This window comes from Schistocerca gregaria, unplaced genomic scaffold, assembly GCF_023897955.1.
Source record: "Schistocerca gregaria isolate iqSchGreg1 unplaced genomic scaffold, iqSchGreg1.2 ptg000394l, whole genome shotgun sequence".
In the NCBI taxonomy this organism is placed as follows: Eukaryota; Metazoa; Arthropoda; class Insecta; order Orthoptera; family Acrididae; genus Schistocerca; species Schistocerca gregaria.
In genome coordinates this window covers 804,862-830,431 of record NW_026061833.1, presented here as the reverse complement: position 1 = coordinate 830,431, position 25,570 = coordinate 804,862, and the positions used below count along the sequence as shown (strand labels likewise).

Below are 25,570 nucleotides of genomic sequence, written 5' to 3'. Positions count from 1 at the left end.
CACGTATTTGGGAAGAAGCACTACACTGACACACACGTATTTGGGAAGAAGCACTACACTGACACACACTTCTTCGGGAAGAAGCACTACACTGACTCACACTTATTTGGGAAGAAGCACTACACAGACACACACTTATTTGGGAAGAAGCACTACACAGACACACACCTATTTGAGAAGAAACACTACACAGACACGCACTTATTTGGGAAGAAGCACTACGCTGACACACACTTAATTTGGAATAAGAACTACACTGACTCACACCTATTTGCGAAGAAGCTCGACACTTACACACACTTATTTGGGAAGAAGCACTACACTGACTCAAACTTATTTGGGAAGAAGCACTACACTCGCACACACTTATTTGGGAAGAAGCACTACACTGACACACACGTATTTGGGAAGAAGCACTACACTGACACACTTATTTGGTTAGAAGCACTACACTGACACACACTTATTTGGGAAGAAGCACTACACAGACACACACTTATTTGGGAAGAAGCACTACACGTACACACACATATTTGGGAAGAAGCACTACACTGACACACACTTATTTGGGAAGAAGCACTACACTGACACACACTTATTTGGGAAGAAGCACTACACTGACTCACACTTATTTGCGAAGAAGCTCGACACTTACACACACTTATTTGGGAAGAAGCACTACACTGACACACACTTATTTGGGAAGAAGCACTACACTGACACACTTATGTGGGAAGAAGCACGACACAGACACACACCTATTTCGGAAGAAGCACTTCACAGACACACACCTATTTCGGAAGAAGCACTACACAGACACACACTTATTTGGGAAGAAGCACGACACAGACACACACCTATTTCGGAAGAAGCACTTCACAGACACACACCTATTTCGGAAGAAGCACTACACAGACACACACCTATTTGGGAAGAAGCACTACACAGACACATACCTATTTGGGAAGAAGCACTACACAGACACACACCTATTTGAAAAGGACCACTACACTGACACACACCGATTTGGGAAGAACCACTACACTGACACACACTTATTTTGGAAGAAGCACTACACGGACACACACTTATTTGGGAAGAAGCACTACACAGACACACACCTAATTGGGAAGAAGCACTACACTGACACACACTTATTTGGGAAGAAGCACTACACTGACACACACTTATTTGGGAAGAAGCACTACACTGACACACACCTATTTGGGAAGAAGCACTACACTGACACAAACCTATTTGGGAAGAATGACTACACTAACACACACCTATTTGGGAAGAAGCACTTCACAGACACACACACCTGTTTGGGAGGAAGCACTACACAGACACATACCTATTTCTGAAGAAGCACTACACAGACACGCACCTATTTGGGAAGAATCACTACACACACACACACTTATTTGGGAAGAAGCGCTACACTGACACACACGTATTTGGGAAGAAGCACTACACTGACACACACGTATTTGGGAAGAAGCACTACACTGACACACACTTATTTGGGAAGAACCTCTACACAGACACACATCTGTTTGGGAAGAAGCACTACACAGACACACACTTATTTGGGAAGGAGCACTACACTGACACACACTTATTTGAGAAGAAGCGCTACACTGACACACACTTATTTGGGAAGAAGCACTACACAGACACACACCTATTTGGGAAGAAGCACTACACTGACACACACCTATTTGGGAAGAAGCACTACACTGACACACACCTATTTGGGAAAAAGCACTACACTGACACACATCTATTTGGGGAGAAGCACGACACTGACACACTTTTATTTGCGAAGAAGCACGACACTTAGACACACCTATTTGGGAAGAAGCACGACACTGACACAAATCTATTTGCGAAGAAGCTCGACACTTAAACACACTTCTTTGGGAAGAAGCACTACACTGACACACACCTATTTGGGATGAAGCACTACACTGACACACACCTATATGGGAAGAAGCACTACACTGACACACACCTATTTTGGAAGAAGTACTACACTGACACACACCAATTTGGGAAGATTCACGACACAGACACACACCTATTTGGGAAGAAGCACTACGAAGACACAAACCTATTTGGGAAGAAGCACTACACAGACACACACCTATTTGTTAAAAAGCACTACACAGACACACACCTGTTTGGGAAGAAGCACTACACAGACACACTTATTTGGGAAGAAGCACTACACTGACACACACGTATTTGGGAAGAAGCACTACACTGACCCGCACGTATTTGGGAAGAAGCACTACACTGACACACACTTATTTGGGAAGAAGCACTACACAGACACACACCTATTTGGGAAGAAGCACTACACTGACACACACTTATTTGGGAAGAAGCACTACACTGACACACACTTATTTGGGAAGAAGCACTACACTGACACACACTTATTTGGGAAGAAGCACTACACTGACACACACTTATTTGGGAAGAAGCACTACACTGACACACACTTATTTGGGAAGAAGCACTACACTGACACACACTTATTTGGGAAGAAGCACTACACTGACACATACTTATTTGGGAAGAAGCACTACACTGACACATACTTATTTGGGAAGAAGCACTACACTGACACACACTTATTTGGGAAGAAGCACTACACTGACACTCACTTATTTGGGAAGAAGCACTACACTGATACACACCTATTTGCGAAGAACCTCGACACTTACACACTTATTTGCGAAGAAGCACTACACTGACACACACTTATTTGGGAAGAAGCGCTACACTGACACAGTTATTTGGGATGAAGCACTACACATCTGCACACCTATTTGGGAAGAAGCACTACACAGAAACACACCTATTTGGGAAGAAGGACTACGCAGACACACACTTATTTGGGAATAAGCACTACACTGACACACACTTATTTGAGAAGAAGCACTACACTGACACACACTTATTTGGGAAGAAGCACTACATGGACACACACCTATTTGGGAAGAAGCACTACATGGACACACACTTATTTGGGAAGAAGCACTACACTGACACACACTTATTTGGGAAGAAGCACTACACTGACACACACTTATTTGGGAAGAAGCACTACACTGACACACACTTATTTGGGAAGAAGCACTACACTGACACACACTTATTTGGGAAGAAGCACTACACTGACTCACACATATTTGCAAAGAAGCTCGACACTTACACACACTTATTTGGGAAGAAGCACTACACTGACTCACACTTATTTGGAAAGAAGCACCACACTGACACACACTTATTTGGGAAGAAGCACTACACTGACACACACGTATTTCGGAAGAGGCACTATAATGACACACACTTATTTGGGAAGAAGCACTACACTTACACACACCTATTTGGGAAGAAGCACGACACTGACACACACCTATTTGCGAAGAAGCTCCACATTTACACACACTTATTTGGGAAGAATCACTACACTGACACACACTTATTTTGGAAGGAGCACTACACTGAGACACACTTATTTATGAAGAAGCACTACACTGACTCACACTTATTTGGGAAGAAGCACTACACTGACTCACACTTATTTGCGAAGAAGCTCGACACTTACACACACTTATTTGGGAAGAGGCACTACACTGACACACACTTATCTGGGAAGAAGCGCTACACAGACACACACCTGTTTGCGAAGAAGCACTACACAGACACACACCTTTTTGGGAGGAAGCACTACACAGACACACACTTATTTGGGAAGAAGCACTACACTGACACACACTTATTTGGGAAGAAGCACTACACTGACACACACTTATTTGGTTAGAAGCACTACACTGACACACACTTATTTGGGAAGAAGCACTACACAGACACACACTTATTTGGGAAGAAGCACTACACATACACACACATATTTGGGAAGAAGCACTACACTGACACACACTTATTTGGGAAGAAGCACTACACTGACACACACTTATTTGGGAAGAAGCACTACACTGACTCACACATATTTGCAAAGAAGCTCGACACTTACACACACTTATTTGGGAAGAAGCACTACACTGACTCACACTTATTTGGAAAGAAGCACCACACTGACACACACTTATTTGGGAAGAAGCACTACACTGACACACATGTATTTGGGAAGAAGCACTACACTGACACACACTTATTTGGGATGAAACACTATACTGACACACTTATTTGGGAAGAAGTACTACACTGACACACACCTATTTGGGAAGAAGCTCGACACTTACACACACTTATTTGGGAAGAAGCACTACACTGACACACACTTATTTGGGAAGAAGCACTACACGGACACACACTTATTTGGGAAGAAGCACTACACAGACACACACCTAATTGGGAAGAAGCACTTTACTGACACACACTTATTTGGGAAGAAGCACTACACTGACACACACTTATTTGGGAAGAAGCACTACACTGACACACACCTATTTGGGAAGAAGCACTACACTGACACAAACCATTTGGGAAGAATGACTACACTAACACACACCTATTTGGGAAGAAGCACTACACAGACACACACACCTGTTTGGGAGGAAGCACTACACAGACACATACCTATTTCTGAAGAAGCACTACACAGACACGCACCTATTTGGGAAGAATCACTACACACACACACACACTTATTTGGGAAGAAGCGCTACACTGACACACACGTATTTGGGAAGAAGCACTACACTGACACACACGTATTTGGGAAGAAGCACTACACTGACACACACTTATTTGGGAAGAACCTCTACACAGACACACATCTGTTTGGGAAGAAGCACTACACAGACACACACTTAATTAAGAAGAAGCACTACACTGACACACACTTATTTGTGAAGAAGCACTACACTGACACACACGTATTTGGGAAGAAGCACTACACTGACACACACTTACTTGGGAAGAAGCACTACACAGACACACAATTCTTTCGGAAGAAGCACTACACTGACACACACTTATTTGAGAAGAAGCGCTACACTGACACACACTTATTTGGGAAGAAGCACTACACAGACACACACCTATTTGGGAAGAAGCACTACACTGACACACACCTATTTGGGAAGAAGCACTACACTGACACACACCTATTTGTTAAGATGCACTACACTGACACACACCTATTTGGGAAGAAGCACTACACTGACACACACTTATTTGGGAAGAAGCACTACACTGACACACACCTATATGTGAAGAAGCACTACACTGACACACACCTATTTGGGAAAAAGCACTACACTGACACACATCTATTTGGGGAGAAGCACGACACTGACACACTTTTATTTGCGAAGAAGCACGGCACTTAGACACACCTATTTGGGAAGAAGCACGACACTGACACAAATCTATTTGCGAAGAAGCTCGACACTTAAACACACTTATTTGGGAAGAAGCACTACACTGACACACACCTATTTGGGATGAAGCACTACACTGACACACACCTATATGGGAAGAAGCACTACACTGACACACACCTATTTTGGAAGAAGCACTACACTGACACACACTTACTTGAGAAGAAGCACTACACTGACACACTTATTTGGGAAGAAGCACTACACAGACACACACCTGTTTGGGAAGAAGCACTACACAGACACATACCTATTTCAGAAGAAGCACTACACAGACACACACCTGTTTGGGAAGAAGCACTACACAGACACACTTATTTGGGAAGAAGCACTACACTGACACACACGTATTTGGGAAGAAGCACTACACTGACCCGCACGTATTTGGGAAGAAGCACTACACTGACACACACTTATTTGGGAAGAAGCACTACACAGACACACACCTATTTGGGAAGAAGCACTACACAGACGCACACTTATTTGGGAAGAAGCACTACACTGACACACACTTATTTGGGAAGAAGCACTACACTGACACACACTTATTTGGGAAGAAGCACTACACTGACACACACTTATTTGGGAAGAAGCACTACACTGACACACACCTACTTGGGAAGAAGCACTACACTGACACAAACCTATTTGGGAAGAATGACTACACTAACACACACCTATTTGGGAAGAAGCACTACACTGACACACACCTATTTGGGAAGAAGCACGACACTGACACGCACCTATTTGGGAAGAAGCACTACACTGACACACACTTATTTGGGAAGAAGCACTACACTGACACACACTTATTTGGGAAGAAGCACTACACTGACACATACTTATTTGGGAAGAAGCACTACACTGACACATACTTATTTGGGAAGAAGCACTACACTGACACACACTTATTTGGGAAGAAGCACTACACTGACACTCACTTATTTGGGAAGAAGCACTACACTGATACACACCTATTTGCGAAGAACCTCGACACTTACACACTTATTTGCGAAGAAGCACTACACTGACACACACTTATTTGGGAAGAAGCGCTACACTGACACAGTTATTTGGGATGAAGCACTACATATCTGCACACCTATTTGGGAAGAAGCACTACACAGAAACACACCTATTTGGGAAGAAGGACTACGCAGACACACACTTATTTGGGGATAAGCACTACACTGACACACACTTATTTGAGAAGAAGCACTACACTGACACACACTTATTTGGGAAGAAGCACTACACGGACACACACCTATTTGGGAAGAAGCACTACATGGACACACACTTTTTTGGGAAGAAGCACTACACTGACACACACTTATTTGGGAAGAAGCACTACACTGACACACACTTATTTGGGAAGAAGCACTACACTGACTCACACATATTTGCAAAGAAGCTCGACACTTACACACACTTATTTGGGAAGAAGCACTACACTGACTCACACTTATTTGGAAAGAAGCACCACACTGACACACACTTATTTGGGAAGAAGCACTACACTGACACACACGTATTTCGGAAGAGGCACTATAATGACACACACTTATTTGGGAAGAAGCACTACACTTACACACACCTATTTGGGAAGAAGCACGACACTGACACACACCTATTTGCGAAGAAGCTCCACATTTACACACACTTATTTGGGAAGAATCACTACACTGACACACACTTATTTTGGAAGGAGCACTACACTGAGACACACTTATTTATGAAGAAGCACTACACTGACTCACACTTATTTGGGAAGAAGCACTACACTGACTCACACTTATTTGCGAAGAAGCTCGACACTTACACACACTTATTTGGGAAGAGGCACTACACTGACACACACTTATCTGGGAAGAAGCGCTACACAGACACACACCTGTTTGCGAAGAAGCACTACACAGACACACACTTATTTGGGAAGAAGCACTACACTGACACACACGTATTTGGGAAGAAGCACTACACTGACACACTTATTTGGTTAGAAGCACTACACTGACACACACTTATTTGGGAAGAAGCACTACACAGACACACACTTATTTGGGAAGAAGCACTACACGTACACACACATATTTGGGAAGAAGCACTACACTGACACACACTTATTTGGGAAGAAGCACTACACTGACACACACTTATTTGGGAAGAAGCACTACACTGACTCACACTTATTTGCGAAGAAGCTCGACACTTACACACACTTATTTGGGAAGAAGCACTACACTGACACACACTTATTTGGGAAGAAGCACTACACTGACACACTTATGTGGGAAGAAGCACGACACAGACACACACCTATTTCGGAAGAAGCACTTCACAGACACACACCTTTTTCGGAAGAAGCACTACACAGACACACACTTATTTGGGAAGAAGCACGACACAGACACACACCTATTTCGGAAGAAGCACTTCACAGACACACACCTATTTCGGAAGAAGCACTACACAGACACACACCTATTTGGGAAGAAGCACTACACAGACACATACCTATTTGGGAAGAAGCACTACACAGACACACACCTATTTGAAAAGGACCACTACACTGACACACACCTATTTGGGAAGAACCACTTCACTGACACACACTTATTTTGGAAGAAGCACTACACTGACACACCTATTTGGGAAGAAGCACTACACTGACACACACTTATATGGGAAGAAGCACTACACTGACACACACTTATTTGGGAAGAAGCACTAGAATGCCACACACTTATTTGGTAAGAAGCACTACACTGACTCACACTTATTTGCGAAGAAGCTCGACACTTACACTTATTTGGGAAGAAGCACTACACAGACACACACTTATTTAGGAAGAAGCACTATACTGACACACACTTATTTGGGATGAAGCAATACACTGACACACACTTATTTGCGAAGAAGCTCGACACTTACACACACTTATTTGGGAAGAAGCACTACACTGACACACACTTATTTGGGAAGAAGCACTACACTGACACACACGTATTTGGGAAGAAGTACTACACTGACACACACTACTTTGGGAAGAAGCACTACACTGACACACACTTATTTGGGAAGAAGCACTACACAGACACACACTTATTTGGGAACAAGCACTACACTGACACACACTTATTTGGGACGAAGCACGACACTGACTCACACTTATTTGCGAAGAAGCTCGACACTTACACACAGTTATTTGGGAAGAAGCACTACAATGACACACATTTATTTGGGAAGAAGCACTACAATGACACATACTTATTTGGGAAGGAGCACTACACTGACACACACTTATTTGGGAAGAAGCACTACACCGACACACAGTTATTTTGGAAGAAGCACTACACTGACACACACTTATTTGTGAAGAAGCACTACACTGACTCACACTTATTTGCAAAGAAGCTCAACACTTACACACACTTATTTGGGAAGAAGCACTACACTGACACACACTTATTTGGGAATAAGCACTACACTGACACACACCAATTTGGGAAGATTTACAAAACAGACACACACCTATTTGGGAAGAAGCACTACGAAGACACAAACCTATTTGGGAAGAAGCACTACACAGACACACACCTATTTGTTAAGAAGCACTACACAGACACACACCTATTTGGGAACAAGCACTACACAGACACACACCTATTTGGGAAGAAGCACTACACAGACACACACTTATTTGGGAAGAAGCACTACACTGACACACACGTATTTGGGAAGAAGCACTACACAGACACACACTTACTTGGGAAGAAGCACTACACTGACTCACACTTATTTGGAAGGAAGCACCACACTGACACACACTTATTTGGGAAGAAGCAGTACACTGACACACACGTATTTGGAAAGAAGCACTATAATGACACACACTTATTTGTGAAGAAGCACTACACTGACTCACACTTATTTGCAAAGAAGCTCCACACTTACACACACTTATTTGGGAAGAATCACTACACTGACACACTTATTTTGGAAGAAGCACTACAATGACACACACTTATTTGGGAAGAAACACTACAATGACTCACACTTATTTGGGAAGAAGCACTATAATGACACACACTTATTTGGGAGGAAGCACTACACTTACACACACTTATTTGGGAAGAAGCACTACACTGACACCCACTTATTTGGGAAGAAGCACTACACAGACACACACTTATTTGGGAAGAAGCACTACACAGACACACACATATTTGGGAAGAAGCACTACACAGACACACACATATTTGGGAAGAAGCACTACACTGACACACACCTATTTGGGAAGAAGCACTACACAGACACACACCTATTTGGGATGAAGCACTACACAGACACACACCTTTTTGAAAAGGACCACTACACTGACACACACTTATTTGGGAAGAACCACTACACTGACACACTTATTTTGGAAGAAGCACTACACTGACACACACTTATTTGGGAAGAAGCACTACACTGACACACACTTATTTGGGAAGAAGCACTACACAGACACACACCTATTTGGGAAGAAGCACTACACAGACGCACACCTATTTTTGAAGAAGCACTACACTGACACACTTATTTGGGAAGAAGCACTACACTGAAACACACTTATTTGGGAAAAAGCACTACACTGACACACACTTATTTGGGAAGAAGCACTACACTGACACACACCTCTTTGGGAGGAAGCACTACACTGACACAAACCTATATGGGAAGAATGACTACAGTAACACACACCTATTTGAGAAGAAGCATGACACTGACACACACCTAGTTGGGAAGAAGCACGACACTGACACACAATTTGGGAAGAAGCACTACACTGACACACACTTATTTGGGAAGAAGCACTACACTGACACACACTTATTTGGGAAGAAGCACTACACTGACACACACCTACTTGGGAAGAAGCACTACACTGACACAAACCTATTTGGGAAGAATGACTACACTAACACACACCTAATTGGGAAGAAGCACTACACTGACACACACCTATTTGGGAAGAAGCACGACACTGACACACACTTATTTGTGAAGAAGCACGACACTGACACACACTTATTTGTGAAGAAGCACTACACTGACACACACTTATTTGGGAAGAAGCACTACACTGACACATACTTATTTGGGAAGAAGCACTACACTGACACACACTTATTTGGGAAGAAGCACTACACTAACACATACTTATTTGGGAAGAAGCACTACACTGACACACACTTATTTGGAAAGAAGCACTACACTGACACTCACTTATTTGGGAAGAAGCACTACACTGATACACACCTATTTGCGAAGAAGCACTACACTGACACACATGTATTTGGGAAGAAGCACTACACTGACACACACTTATTTGGGAAGAAGCACTATACTGACACACTTATTTGGGAATAAGTACTACACTGACACACACCTAATTGGGAAGAAGCTCGACACTTACACACACTTATTTGGGAAGAAGCACTACACTGACACACACTTATTTGGGAAGAAGCACTACACTGACACACACTTATTTGGGAAGAAGCACTACACGGACACACACTTATTTGGGAAGAAGCACTACACAGACACACACCTAATTGCGAAGAAGCACTACACTGACACACACTTATTTGGGAAGAAGCACTACACTGACACACACTTATTTGGGAAGAAGCACTACACTGACACACACCTATTTGGGAAGAAGCACTACACCGACACAAACCTATTTGGGAAGAATGACTACACTAACACACACCTATTTGGGAAGAAGCACTACACAGACACACACACCTGTTTGGGAGGAAGCACTACACAGACACATACCTATTTCTGAAGAAGCACTACACAGACACGCACCTATTTGGGAAGAATCACTACACACACACACACTTATTTGGGAAGAAGCGCTACACTGACACACACGTATTTGGGAAGAAGCACTACACTGACACACACGTATTTGGGAAGAAGCACTACACTGACACACACTTATTTGGGAAGAACCTCTACACAGACACACATCTGTTTGGGAAGAAGCACTACACAGACACACACTTAATTAAGAAGAAGCACTACACTGACACACAATTATTTGTGAAGAAGCACTACACTGACACACACGTATTTGGGAAGAAGCACTACACTGACACACACTTACTTGGGAAGAAGCACTACACAGACACACACTTATTTCGGAAGAAGCACTACACTGACACACACTTAATTTTGAGTAAGCACTACACTGACTCACACCTATTTGCGAAGAAGCTTGACACATACACACACTTATTTGGGAAGAAGCACTACACTGACTCAAACTTATTTGGGAAGAAGCACTACACTGACACACACTTATTTGGGAAGAAGCACTTCACTGACACACACCTGTTTGGGAAGAAGCACTACGCAGACACACACTTATTTGGGAAGAAGCACTACACTGACACACACTTATTTGAGAAGAAGCGCTACACTGACACAAACTTATTTCGGAAGAAGCACTACACAGACACACACCTATTTGGGAAGAAGCACTACACTGACACACACCTATTTGGGAAGAAGCACTACACTGACACACACCTATTTGTTAAGATGCACTACACTGACACACACCTATTTGGGAAGAAGCACTACACTGACACACACTTATTTGGGAAGAAGCACTACACTGACACACACCTATATGTGAAGAAGCACTACACTGACACACACCTATTTGGGAAAAAGCACTACACTGACACACATCTATTTGGGGAGAAGCACGACACTGACACACTTTTATTTATGAAGAAGCACGACACTTAGACACACCTATTTGGGAAGAAGCACGACACTGACACAAATCTATTTGCGAAGAAGCTTGACACTTAAACACACTTATTTGGGAAGAAGCACTACGCAGACACACACTTATTTGGGAAGAAGCACTACACTGACACACACTTATTTGAGAAGAAGCACGACACTGACACACACCTATTTGCGAAGAAGCTCCACACTTACACACACTCATTTGGGAAGAATCACTACACTGACACACACTTATTTTCTAAGAAGCACTACACTGAGACACACTTATTTATGAAGAAGCACTACACTGACTCACACTTATTTGGGAAGAAGCACTACACTGACTAACACTTATTTGCGAAGAAGCTCGACACTTACACACAGTTATTTGGGAAGAAGCACTACACTGACACACACTTATTTGGGAAGAGGCACTACACTGACACACACTTATCTGGGAAGGAGCGCTACACAGACACACACCTATTTGGGAAGAAGCACTACACAGACACACACCTTTTTGGGAGGAAGCACTACACAGACCCACATTTATTTGGGAAGAAGCACTACACTGACACACACTTACTTGGGAAGAAGCACTACACTGACACACACTTATTTGGGAAGAAGCACTACACTGACACACCTATTTGGGAAGAAGCACTACACTGACACACACTTATTTGGGAAGAAGCACTACACTGACACACACTTATTTGGGAAGATGCACTACACAGACACACACTTATTTGGGAAGAAGCACTACACTGACACACATCTATTTGGGGAGAAGCACGACACTGACACACTTTTATTTGCGAAGAAGCACGACACTTAGACACACCTATTTGGGAAGAAGCACGACACTGACACAAATCTATTTGCGAAGAAGCTCGACACTTAAACACACTTATTTGGGAAGAAGCACTACGCAGACACACACTTATTTGGGAAGAAGCCCTACAGTGACACACACTTATTTGAGAAGAAGCACGACACTGACACACACCTATTTGCGAAGAAGCTCCACACTTACACACACTCATTTGGGAAGAATCACTACACTGACACACACTTATTTTCTAAGAAGCACTACACTGAGACACACTTATTTATGAAGAAGCACTACACTGACTCACACTTATTTGGGAAGAAGCACTACACTGACTCACACTTATTTGCGAAGAAGCTCGACACTTACACACAGTTATTTGGGAAGAAGCATTACACTGACACACACTTATTTGGGAAGAGGCACTACACTGACACACACTTATCTGGGAAGGAGCGCTACACAGACACACACCTATTTGGGAAGAAGCACTACACAGACACACACCTTTTTGGGAGGAAGCACTACACAGACCCACATTTATTTGGGAAGAAGCACTACACTGACACACACTTACTTGGGAAGAAGCACTACACTGACACACACTTATTTGGGAAGAAGCACTACACTGACACACACTTATTTGGTTAGAAGCACTACACTGACACACACTTATTTGGGAAGAAGCACTACACAGACACACACTTATTTGGGAAGAAGCACTACACGTACACACACATATTTGGGAAGAAGCACTACACAGACACACACTTATTTGGGAAGAAGCACGACACAGACACACACCTATTTCGGAAGAAGCACTTCACAGACACACACCTATTTCGGAAGAAGCACTACACAGACACACACCTATTTGGGAAGAAGCACTACACAGACACATACCTATTTGGGAAGAAGCACTACACAGACACACACCTATTTGAAAAGGATTACTACACTGACACACACCTATTTGGGAAGAACCACTACACTGACACACACTTATTTTGGAAGAAGCACTACACTGACACACCTATTTGGGAAGAAGCACTACACTGACACACACTTATTTGGGAAGAAGCACTACACTGACACACACTTATTTGGGAAGATGCACTACACAGACACACACTTATTTGGGAAGAAGCACTACACTGACACACACTTATTTGGGATGAAGCAATACACTGACACACACTTATTTGCGAAGAAGCTCGACACTTACACACACGTATTTGGGAAGAAGCACTACACTGACACACACTTATTTGGGAAGAAGCACTACACAGACACACACTTATTTGGGAAGAAGCACTACACAGACTCACACATATTTGGGAAGAAGCACTACACTGACACACACGTATTTGGGAAGAAGTACTACACTGACACACACTACTTTGGGAAGAAGCACTACACTGACACACACTTATTTGGGAAGAAGCACTACACAGACACACACTTATTTGGGAAGAAGCACTACGCAGACACACACTTATTTGGGAAGAAGCACTACACTGACACACACTTATTTGGGAAGAAGCACTACACTGACTCACACTTATTTGCGAAGAAGCTCGACACTTACACATAGTTATTTGGGAAGAAGCACTACAATGACACACATTTATTTGGGAAGAAGCACTACAATGACACATACTTATTTGGGAAGAAGCACTACACTGACACACACTTATTTGGGAAGAAGCACTATAATGACAGACACTTATTTGGGAAGAAGCACTACACTGACACACACTTATTTGTGAAGAAGCACTACACTGACTCACACTTATTTGCAATGAAGCTCAACACTTACACACACTTATTTGGGAAGAAGCACTACACTGACACACACTTATTTGGGAATAAGCACTACACTGACACACACCAATTTGGGAAGATTCACGACACAGACACACACCTATTTGGGAAGAAGCACTACGAAGGCACAAACCTATTTGGGAAGAAGCACTACACAGACACACACCTATTTGTTAAGAAGCACTACACAGACACACACCTATTTGGGAAGAAGCACTACACAGACACACACCTATTTGGGAAGAAGCACTACACAGACACACACTTATTTGGGAAGAAGCACTACACTGACACACACGTATTTGGGAAGAAGCACTACACTGACACACACGTATTTGTGAAGAAGCACTACACTGACACACACTTATTTGGGAAGAAGCACTACACAGACACACACTTATTTGGGAAGAAGCACTACACTGACTCACACATATTTGCAAAGAAGCTCGACACTTACACACACTTATTTGGGAAGTAGCACTACACTGACTCACACTTATTTGGAAAGAAGCACCACACTGACACACACTTATTTGGGAAGAAGCACTACACTGACACACACGTATTTGGGAAGAAGCACTATAATGACACACACTTATTTGTCAAGAAGCACTACACTTACACACACCTATTTGGGAAGAAGCACGACACTGACACACACCTATTTGCGAAGAAGCTCCACACTTACACACACTTATTTGGGAAGAATCACTACACTGACACACTTATTTTGGAAGAAGCACTACAATGACACACACTTATTTGGGAAGAAACACTACAATGACTCACACTTATTTGGGAAGAAGCACTATAATGACACACACTTATTTGGGAAGAAGCACTACACTTACACACACTTATTTGGGAAGAAGCACTACACTGACACCCACTTATTTGGGAAGAAGCACTACACTTACACACACTTATTTGGGAAGAAGCACTACACTGACACACAATTATTTGGTTAGAAGCACTACACTGACACACACTTATTTGGGAAGAAGCACTACACAGACACACACTTATTTGGGAAGAAGCACTACACAGACACAGACTTATTTGGGAAGAAGCACTACACAGACACACACATATTTGGGAAGAAGCACTACACAGACACACACATATTTGGGAAGAAGCACTACACTGACACACACCTATTTGGGAAGAAGCACTACACAGACACACACATATTTGGGATGAAGCACTACACAGACACACACCTATTTGAAAAGGACCACTACACTGACACACACCTATTTGGGAAGAACCACTACACTGACACACACGTTTTTGGGAAGAAGCACAACACCGACACATACTTATTTGGGAAGAAGCACTATACTGACACACACTTATTTGGGAAGAAGCACTACACTTACACACACTTATTTGGGAGGAAGCACTACACTTACACACACTAATTTGGGAAGAAGCACTACACTGACACACACTTATTTGGGAAGAAGCACGACACTGACACACTTTTATTTGCGTAGAAGCACGACACGTGCACACACCTATTTGGGAAGAAGCATGACACTGACACACACTTATTTGGGAAGAAGCACTATACTGACACACACTTATGTGCAAAGAAGCTCGACACTTACACACACTTACTTGGGAAGAAGCACTACACGGACACACACTTACTTGGGAAGAAGCACTACACGGACACACACTTATTTGGGAAGAAGCACTACACAGACAAACACCTATTTCTGAAGAATCACTACACAGACACACACCTATTTGGGAAGAAACACTACACAGACACACACCTATTTGGGAAGAAGCACTACACAGACACACACCTATTTGGGAAGAAGCACTACACTGACACACACCTATTTGGGAAGAAGCACTACACTGACACACACGTATTTGGGAAGAAGCACTACACTGACACGCACCTATTTGGGAAGAAGCACTACACTGACACATACTTATTTGGGAAGAAGCACTACACTGACACATACTTATTTGGGAAGAAGCACTACACTGACACACACTTATTTGGGAAGAAGCAATACACTGACACACACTTATTTGGGAAGAAGCACTACACAGACACACACCTATTTGGGAAAAAGTACCACACAGACACACACTTATTTGGGAAGAAGCACTAGACTGACACACACTTATTTGGGAAGAAGCACTACACTGACTCACACTTATTTGCGAAGAAGCTCGACACTTACACACAGTTATTTGGGAAGAAGCATTACACTGACACACACTTATTTGGGAAGAGGCACTACACTGACACACACTTATTTAGGAAGAAGCACTAAACTGACACACACTTATTTGGGAAGAAGCAATACACTGACACACACTTATTTGCGAAGAAGCTCGACACTTACACACACTTATTTGGGAAGAAGCACTACACTGACACACACTTATTTGGGAAGAAGCACTACACAGACACACAGTTATTTGGGAAGAAGCACTACACAGACACACACATATTTGGGAAGAAGCACTACACTGACGCACACATATTTGGGAAGAAGTACTACACTGACACACACTACTTTGGGAAGAAGCACTACACTGACACACACTTATTTGGGAAGAAGCACTACACAGACACACACTTATTTGGGAAGAAGCACTACACTGACACACACTTATTTGGGAAGAAGCACTACACTGACTCACACTTATTTGCGAAGAAGCTCGACACTTACACACAGTTATTTGGGAAGAAGCACTACAATGACACACATTTATTTGGGAAGAAGCACTACAATGACACATACTTATTTGGGAAGAAACACTATAATGACACACACTTATTTGGGAAGAAGCACTACACTGACACACACTTATTTGTGAAGAAGCACTACACTGACACACACTTCTTCGAGAAGAAGCACTACACTGACTCACTCTTATTTGGGAAGAAGCACTACACAGACACACACTTATTTGGGAAGAAGCACTACACAGACACACACCTATTTGGGAAGAAGCACTACACAGACACACACTTATTTGGGAAGAAGCACTACGCTGACACACACTTAATTTGGAATAAGCACTACACTGACTCACACCTATTTGCAAAGAAGCTCGACACTTACACACACTTATTTGGGAAGAAGCACTACACTGACTCAAACTTATTTGGGAAGAAGCACTACACTGGCACACATTTATTTGGGAAGAAGCACTACACTGACACACACGTATTTGGGAAGAAGCACAACACTGACAAACACCTATTTGCGAAGAAGCTCGACACTTACACACACTTATTTGGGAAGAAGCACCACACTGACACACAATTATTTTGGAAGAAGCACTACACTGACACACACTTATTTGGGGACAATCACTACACTGACACACACCTATTTGGGAAGAAGCACTACACGGACACACTTCTATTTGGGAAGAAGCACTACACTGACACACACTTATTTGGGAAAAAGCACAACACTGACACACACCTATATGGGATGAAGCACTACACTGACACACACTTCTTTGGGAAGAAGCACTACACTGACACACACTTCTTTGGGAAGAAGCACTACACTGACACAAACTTATTTGGGAAGAAGCACTACACAGACACACACTTATTTGGGAAGAAGCACTACACTGACACACACTTATTTGGTTAGAAGCACTACACTGACACACACATATTTGGGAAGAAGCACTACACTGACACACACTTATTTAGGAAGAAGCACTACACTGACACACACTTATTTGGGAAGAAGCACTACACTTACACACACCTATTTGGGAAGAGGCACGACACTGACACACACCTATTTGCGAAGAAGCTCCACACTTACACACACTTATTTGGGAAGAATCACTACACTGACACACTTATTTTGGAAGAAGCACTACAATGACACACACTTATTTGGGAAGAAACACTACAATGACTCACACTTATTTGGGAAGAAGCACTATAATGACACACACTTATTTGGGAAGAAGCACTACACTTACACACACTTATTTGGGAAGAAGCACTACACTGACACCAACTTATTTGGGAAGAAGCACTACACTTACACTTATTTGGGAAAAAGCACTACACTGACACACACTTATTTGGGAAGAAGCGCTACAGAGACACACACCCACTTGGGAAGAAGCACTACACAGACACACACCTTTTTGGGAGGAAGCACTACACAGACACACACTTATTTGGGAAGAAGCACTACACTGACACACACTTATTTGGGAAGAAGCACTACACTGACACACACTTATTTGGTTAGAGGCACTACACTGACACACACTTATTTGGGAAGAAGCACTACACAGACACACACTTATTTGGGAAGAAGCACTACACAGACACACACTTATTTGGGAAGAAGCACTACACAGACACACACATATTTGGGAAGAAGCACTACACAGACACACACATATTTGGGAAGAAGCACTACACTGACACACACATATTTGGGAAGAAGCACTACACAGACACACACCTATTTGGGATGAAGCACTACACAGACACACACCTATTTGAAAAGGACCACTACACTGACACACACCTATTTGGGAAGAACCACTACACTGACACACTTATTTTGGAAGAAGCACTACACTGACACACCTATTTGGGAAGAAGCACTACACTGACACACTCTTATTTTGGAAGAACCACTACACTGACACACACGTTTTTGGGAAGAAGCACTACACTGACACACTTATGTGGGAAGAAGCACGACACAGAAACACACCTATTTCGGAAGAAGCAATTCACAGACACACTTATTTGGGAAGAAGCACTACACAGACACACACTTATTTGGGAAGAAGCACGACACAGACACACACCTATTTCGGAAGAAGCACTTCACAGACACACACCTATTTCGGAAGAAGCACTACACAGACACACACCTATTTGGGAAGATGCACTACACAGACACATACCTATTTGGGAAGAAGCACTACACAGAAACATACCTATTTCTGAAGAAGCACTAGACAGACACACATCTATTTGTTAAGAAGCACTACACAGACACACACTACTTTGGGAAGAAGCACTACACTGACACACACGTATTTGGGAAGAAGCACTACACTGACACACACGTATTTGGGAAGAAGCACTACACTGACACACACTTCTTCGGGAAGAAGCACTACACTGCCTCACTCTTATTTGGGAAGAAGCACTACACAGACACACACTTATTTGGGAAGAAGCACTACACAGACACACACCTATTTGGGAAGAAGCACTACACAGACACACACTTATTTGGGAAGAAGCACTACGCTGACACACACTTAATTTGGAATAAGCACTACACTGACTCACACCTATTTGCGAAGAAGCTCGACACTTACACACACTTATTTGGGAAGAAGCACTACACTGGCACACACTTATTTGGGAAGAAGCACTACACTGACACACACGTATTTGGGAAGAAGCACAACACTGACAAACACCTATTTGCGAAGAAGCTCGACACTTACACACACTTATTTGGGAAGAAGCACTACACTGACACACAATTATTTTGGAAGAAGCACTACACTGACACACACTTATTTGGGGACAATCACTACACTGACACACACCTATTTGGGAAGAAGCACTACACGGACACACATCTATTTGGGAAGAAGCACTACACTGACACACACTTATTTGGGAAAAAGCACAACACTGACACACACCTATATGGGATGAAGCACTACACTGACACACACTTCTTTGGGAAGAAGCACTACACTGACACAAACTTATTTGGGAAGAAGCACTACACAGACACACACTTATTTGGGAAGAAGCACTACACTGACACACACTTATTTGGTTAGAAGCACTACACTGACACACACATATTTGGGAAGAAGCACTACACAGACACACACCTATTTGGGATGAAGCACTACACAGACACACACCTATTTGAAAAGGACCACTACACTGACACACACCTATTTGGGAAGAACCACTACACTGACACACTTATTTTGGAAGAAGCACTACACTGACACACCTATTTGGGAAGAAGCACTACACTGACACACTCTTATTTGGGAAGAACCACTACACTGACACACACGTTTTTGGGAAGAAGCACTACACTGACACACTTATGTGGGAAGAAGCACGACACAGAAACACACCTATTTCGGAAGAAGCAATTCACAGACACACTTATTTGGGAAGAAGCACTACACAGACACACACTTATTTGGGAAGAAGCACGACACAGACACACACCTATTTCGGAAGAAGCACTTCACAGACACACACCTATTTCGGAAGAAGCACTACACAGACACACACCTATTTGGGAAGATGCACTACACAGACACATACCTATTTGGGAAGAAGCACTACACAGAAACATACCTATTTCTGAAGAAGCACTAGACAGACACACATCTATTTGTTAAGAAGCACTACACAGACACACACTACTTTGGGAAGAAGCACTACACTGACACACACGTATTTGGGAAGAAGCACTACACTGACACACACGTATTTGGGAAGAAGCACTACACTGACACACACTTCTTCGGGAAGAAGCACTACACTGCCTCACTCTTATTTGGGAAGAAGCACTACACAGACACACACTTATTTGGGAAGAAGCACTACACGAACACACACCTATTTGGGAAGAAGCACTACACAGACACACACTTATTTGGGAAGAAGCACTACGCTGACACACACTTAATTTGGAATAAGCACTACACTGACTCACACCTATTTGCGAAGGAGCTCGACACTTACACACACTTATTTGGGAAGAAGCACTACACTGGCACACACTTATTTGGGAAGAAGCACTACACTGACACACACGTATTTGGGAAGAAGCACAACACTGACAAACACCTATTTGCGAAGAAGCTCGACACTTACACACACTTATTTGGGAAGAAGCACTACACTGACACACAATTATTTTGGAAGAAGCACTACACTGACACACACTTATTTGGGGACAATCACTACACTGACACACACCTATTTGGGAAGAAGCACTACACGGACACACATCTATTTGGGAAGAAGCACTACACTGACACACACTTATTTGGGAAAAAGCACAACACTGACACACACCTATATGGGATGAAGCACTACACTGACACACACTTCTTTGGGAAGAAGCACTACACTGACACAAACTTATTTGGGAAGAAGCACTACACAGACACACACTTATTTGGGAAGAAGCACTACACTGACACACACTTATTTGGTTAGAAGCACTTCACTGACACACACTTATTTGGGAAGAAGCACTACACAGAAACACACTTATTTGGGAAGAAGCACTACACAGACACACACTTATTTGGGAAGAAGCACTACACAGACACACACATATTTGGGAAGAAGCACTACACAGACACACACATATTTGGGAAGAAGCACTACACTGACACACCTATTTGGGAAGAAGCACTACACTGACACACACTTATTTGGGAAGAACCACTACACTGACACACACGTTTTTGGGAAGAAGCACAACACTGACACATACTTATTTGGGAAGAAGCACTATACTGACACACACTTATTTGGGAAGAAGCACTACACTTACACACACTTATTTGGGAGGAAGCACTACACTTACACACACTAATTTGGGAAGAAGCACTACACTGACACACACTTATTTGGGAAGAAGCACGACACTGACACACTTTTATTTGCGAAGAAGCACGACACGTGCACACACCTATTTGGGAAGAAGCATGACACTGACACACACTTATTTGGGAAGAAGCACTATACTGACACACACTTATGTGCAAAGAAGCTCGACACTTACACACACTTACTTGGGAAGAAGCACTACACGGACACACACTTATTTGGGAAGAAGCACTACACAGACAAACACCTATTTCTGAAGAATCACTACACAGACACACACCTTTTTGGGAGGAAGCACTACACAGACCCACATTTATTTGGGAAGAAGCACTACACTGACACACACTTACTTGGGAAGAAGCACTACACTGACACACACTTATTTGGGAAGAAGCACTACACTGACACACACTTATTTGGTTAGAAGCACTACACTGACACACACTTATTTGGGAAGAAGCACTACACAGACACACACTTATTTGGGAAGAAGCACTACACGTACACACACATATTTGGGAAGAAGCACTACACAGACACACACTTATTTGGGAAGAAGCACGACACAGACACACACCTATTTCGGAAGAAGCACTTCACAGACACACACCTATTTCGGAAGAAGCACTACACAGACACACACCTATTTGGGAAGAAGCACTACACAGACACATACCTATTTGGGAAGAAGCACTACACAGACACACACCTATTTGAAAAGGATTACTACACTGACACACACCTATTTGGGAAGAACCACTACACTGACACACACTTATTTTGGAAGAAGCACTACACTGACACACCTATTTGGGAAGAAGCACTACACTGACACACACTTATTTGGGAAGAAGCACTACACTGACACACACTTATTTGGGATGAAGCAATACAGTGACACACACTTATTTGCGAAGAAGCTCGACACTTACACACACGTATTTGGGAAGAAGCACTACACTGACACACACTTATTTGGGAAGAAGCACTACACAGACACACACTTATTTGGGAAGAAGCACTACACAGACTCACACATATTTGGGAAGAAGCACTACACTGACACACACGTATTTGGGAAGAAGTACTACACTGACACACACTACTTTGGGAAGAAGCACTACACTGACACACACTTATTTGGGAAGAAGCACTACACAGACACACACTTATTTGGGAAGAAGCACTACGCAGACACACACTTATTTGGGAAGAAGCACTACACTGACACACACTTATTTGGGAAGAAGCACTACACTGACTCACACTTATTTGCGAAGAAGCTCGACACTTACACACAGTTATTTGGGAAGAAGCACTACAATGACACACATTTATTTGGGAAGAAGCACTACAATGACACATACTTATTTGGGAAGAAGCACTACACTGACACACACTTATTTGGGAAGAAGCACTATAATGACACACACTTATTTGGGAAGAAGCACTACACTGACACACACTTATTTGTGAAGAAGCACTACACTGACTCACACTTATTTGCAAAGAAGCTCAACACTTACACACACTTATTTGGGAAGAAGCACTACACTGACACACACTTATTTGGGAATAAGCACTACACTGACACACACCAATTTGGGAAGATTCACGACACAGACACACACCTATTTGGGAAGAAGCACTACGTAGACACAAACCTATTTGGGAAGAAGCACTACACAGACACACACCTATTTGTTAAGAAGCACTACACAGACACACACCTATTTGGGAAGAAGCACTACACTGACACACACGTATTTGTGAAGAAGCACTACACTGACACACACTTATTTGGGAAGAAGCACTACACAGACACACACTTATTTGGGAAGAAGCACTACACTGACTCACACATATTTGCAAAGAAGCTCGACACTTACACACACTTATTTGGGAAGAAGCACTACACTGACTCACACTTATTTGGAAAGAAGCACCACACTGACACACACTTATTTGGGAAGAAGCACTACACTGACACACACGTATTTGGGAAGAAGCACTATAATGACACACACTTATTTGGGAAGAAGCACTACACTTACACACACCTATTTGGGAAGAAGCACGACACTGACACACACCTATTTGCGAAGAAGCTCCACACTTACACACACTTATTTGGGAAGAATCACTACACTGACACACTTATTTTGGAAGAAGCACTACAATGACACACACTTATTTGGGAAGAAACACTACAATGACTCACACTTATTTGGGAAGAAGCACTATAATGACACACACCTATTTGGGAAGAAGCACTACACTTACACACACTTATTTGGGAAGAAGCACTACACTGACACCCACTTATTTGGGAAGAAGCACTACACTTACACACACTTATTTGGGAAGAAGCACTACACTGACACACAATTATTTGGTTAGAAGCACTACACTGACACACACTTATTTGGGAAGAAGCACTACACAGACACACACTTATTTGGGAAGAAGCACTACACAGACACAGACTTATTTGGGAAGAAGCACTACACAGACACACACATATTTGGGAAGAAGCACTACACAGACACACACATATTTGGGAAGAAGCACTACACTGACACACACCTATTTGGGAAGAAGCACTACACAGACACACACATATTTGGGATGAAGCACTACACAGACACACACGTATTTGAAAAGGACCACTACACTTACACACACCTATTTGGGAAGAACCACTACACTGACACACACGTTTTTGGGAAGAAGCACAACACTGACACACACTTATTTGGGAAGAAGCACGACACTGACACACTTTTATTTGCGAAGAAGCACGACACGTGCACACACCTATTTGGGAAGAAGCATGACACTGACACACACTTATTTGGGAAGAAGCACTATACTGACACACACTTATGTGCAAAGAAGCTCGACACTTACACACACTTACTTGGGAAGAAGCATTACACGGACACACACTTACTTGGGAAGAAGCACTACACGGACACACACTTATTTGGGAAGAAGCACTACACAGACAAACACCTATTTCTGAAGAATCACTACACAGAC

The 25,570-nt window shown here is 42.7% G+C and overlaps 1 long non-coding RNA gene across 1 annotated transcript; it reads right to left on the bottom strand.

The window, feature by feature from the left end:
- Positions 1-2,042: 2,042 nt before the first annotated feature.
- Positions 2,043-24,915, bottom strand: LOC126310128 (uncharacterized). The gene is made up of 3 exons (XR_007554361.1): positions 24,851-24,915; positions 24,226-24,784; positions 2,043-2,146 (listed from the first exon to the last, which is right to left on the bottom strand). It is a non-coding gene; the product is annotated as an uncharacterized LOC126310128 (long non-coding RNA).
- Between the last annotated feature and the right edge of the window lie 655 nt (positions 24,916-25,570).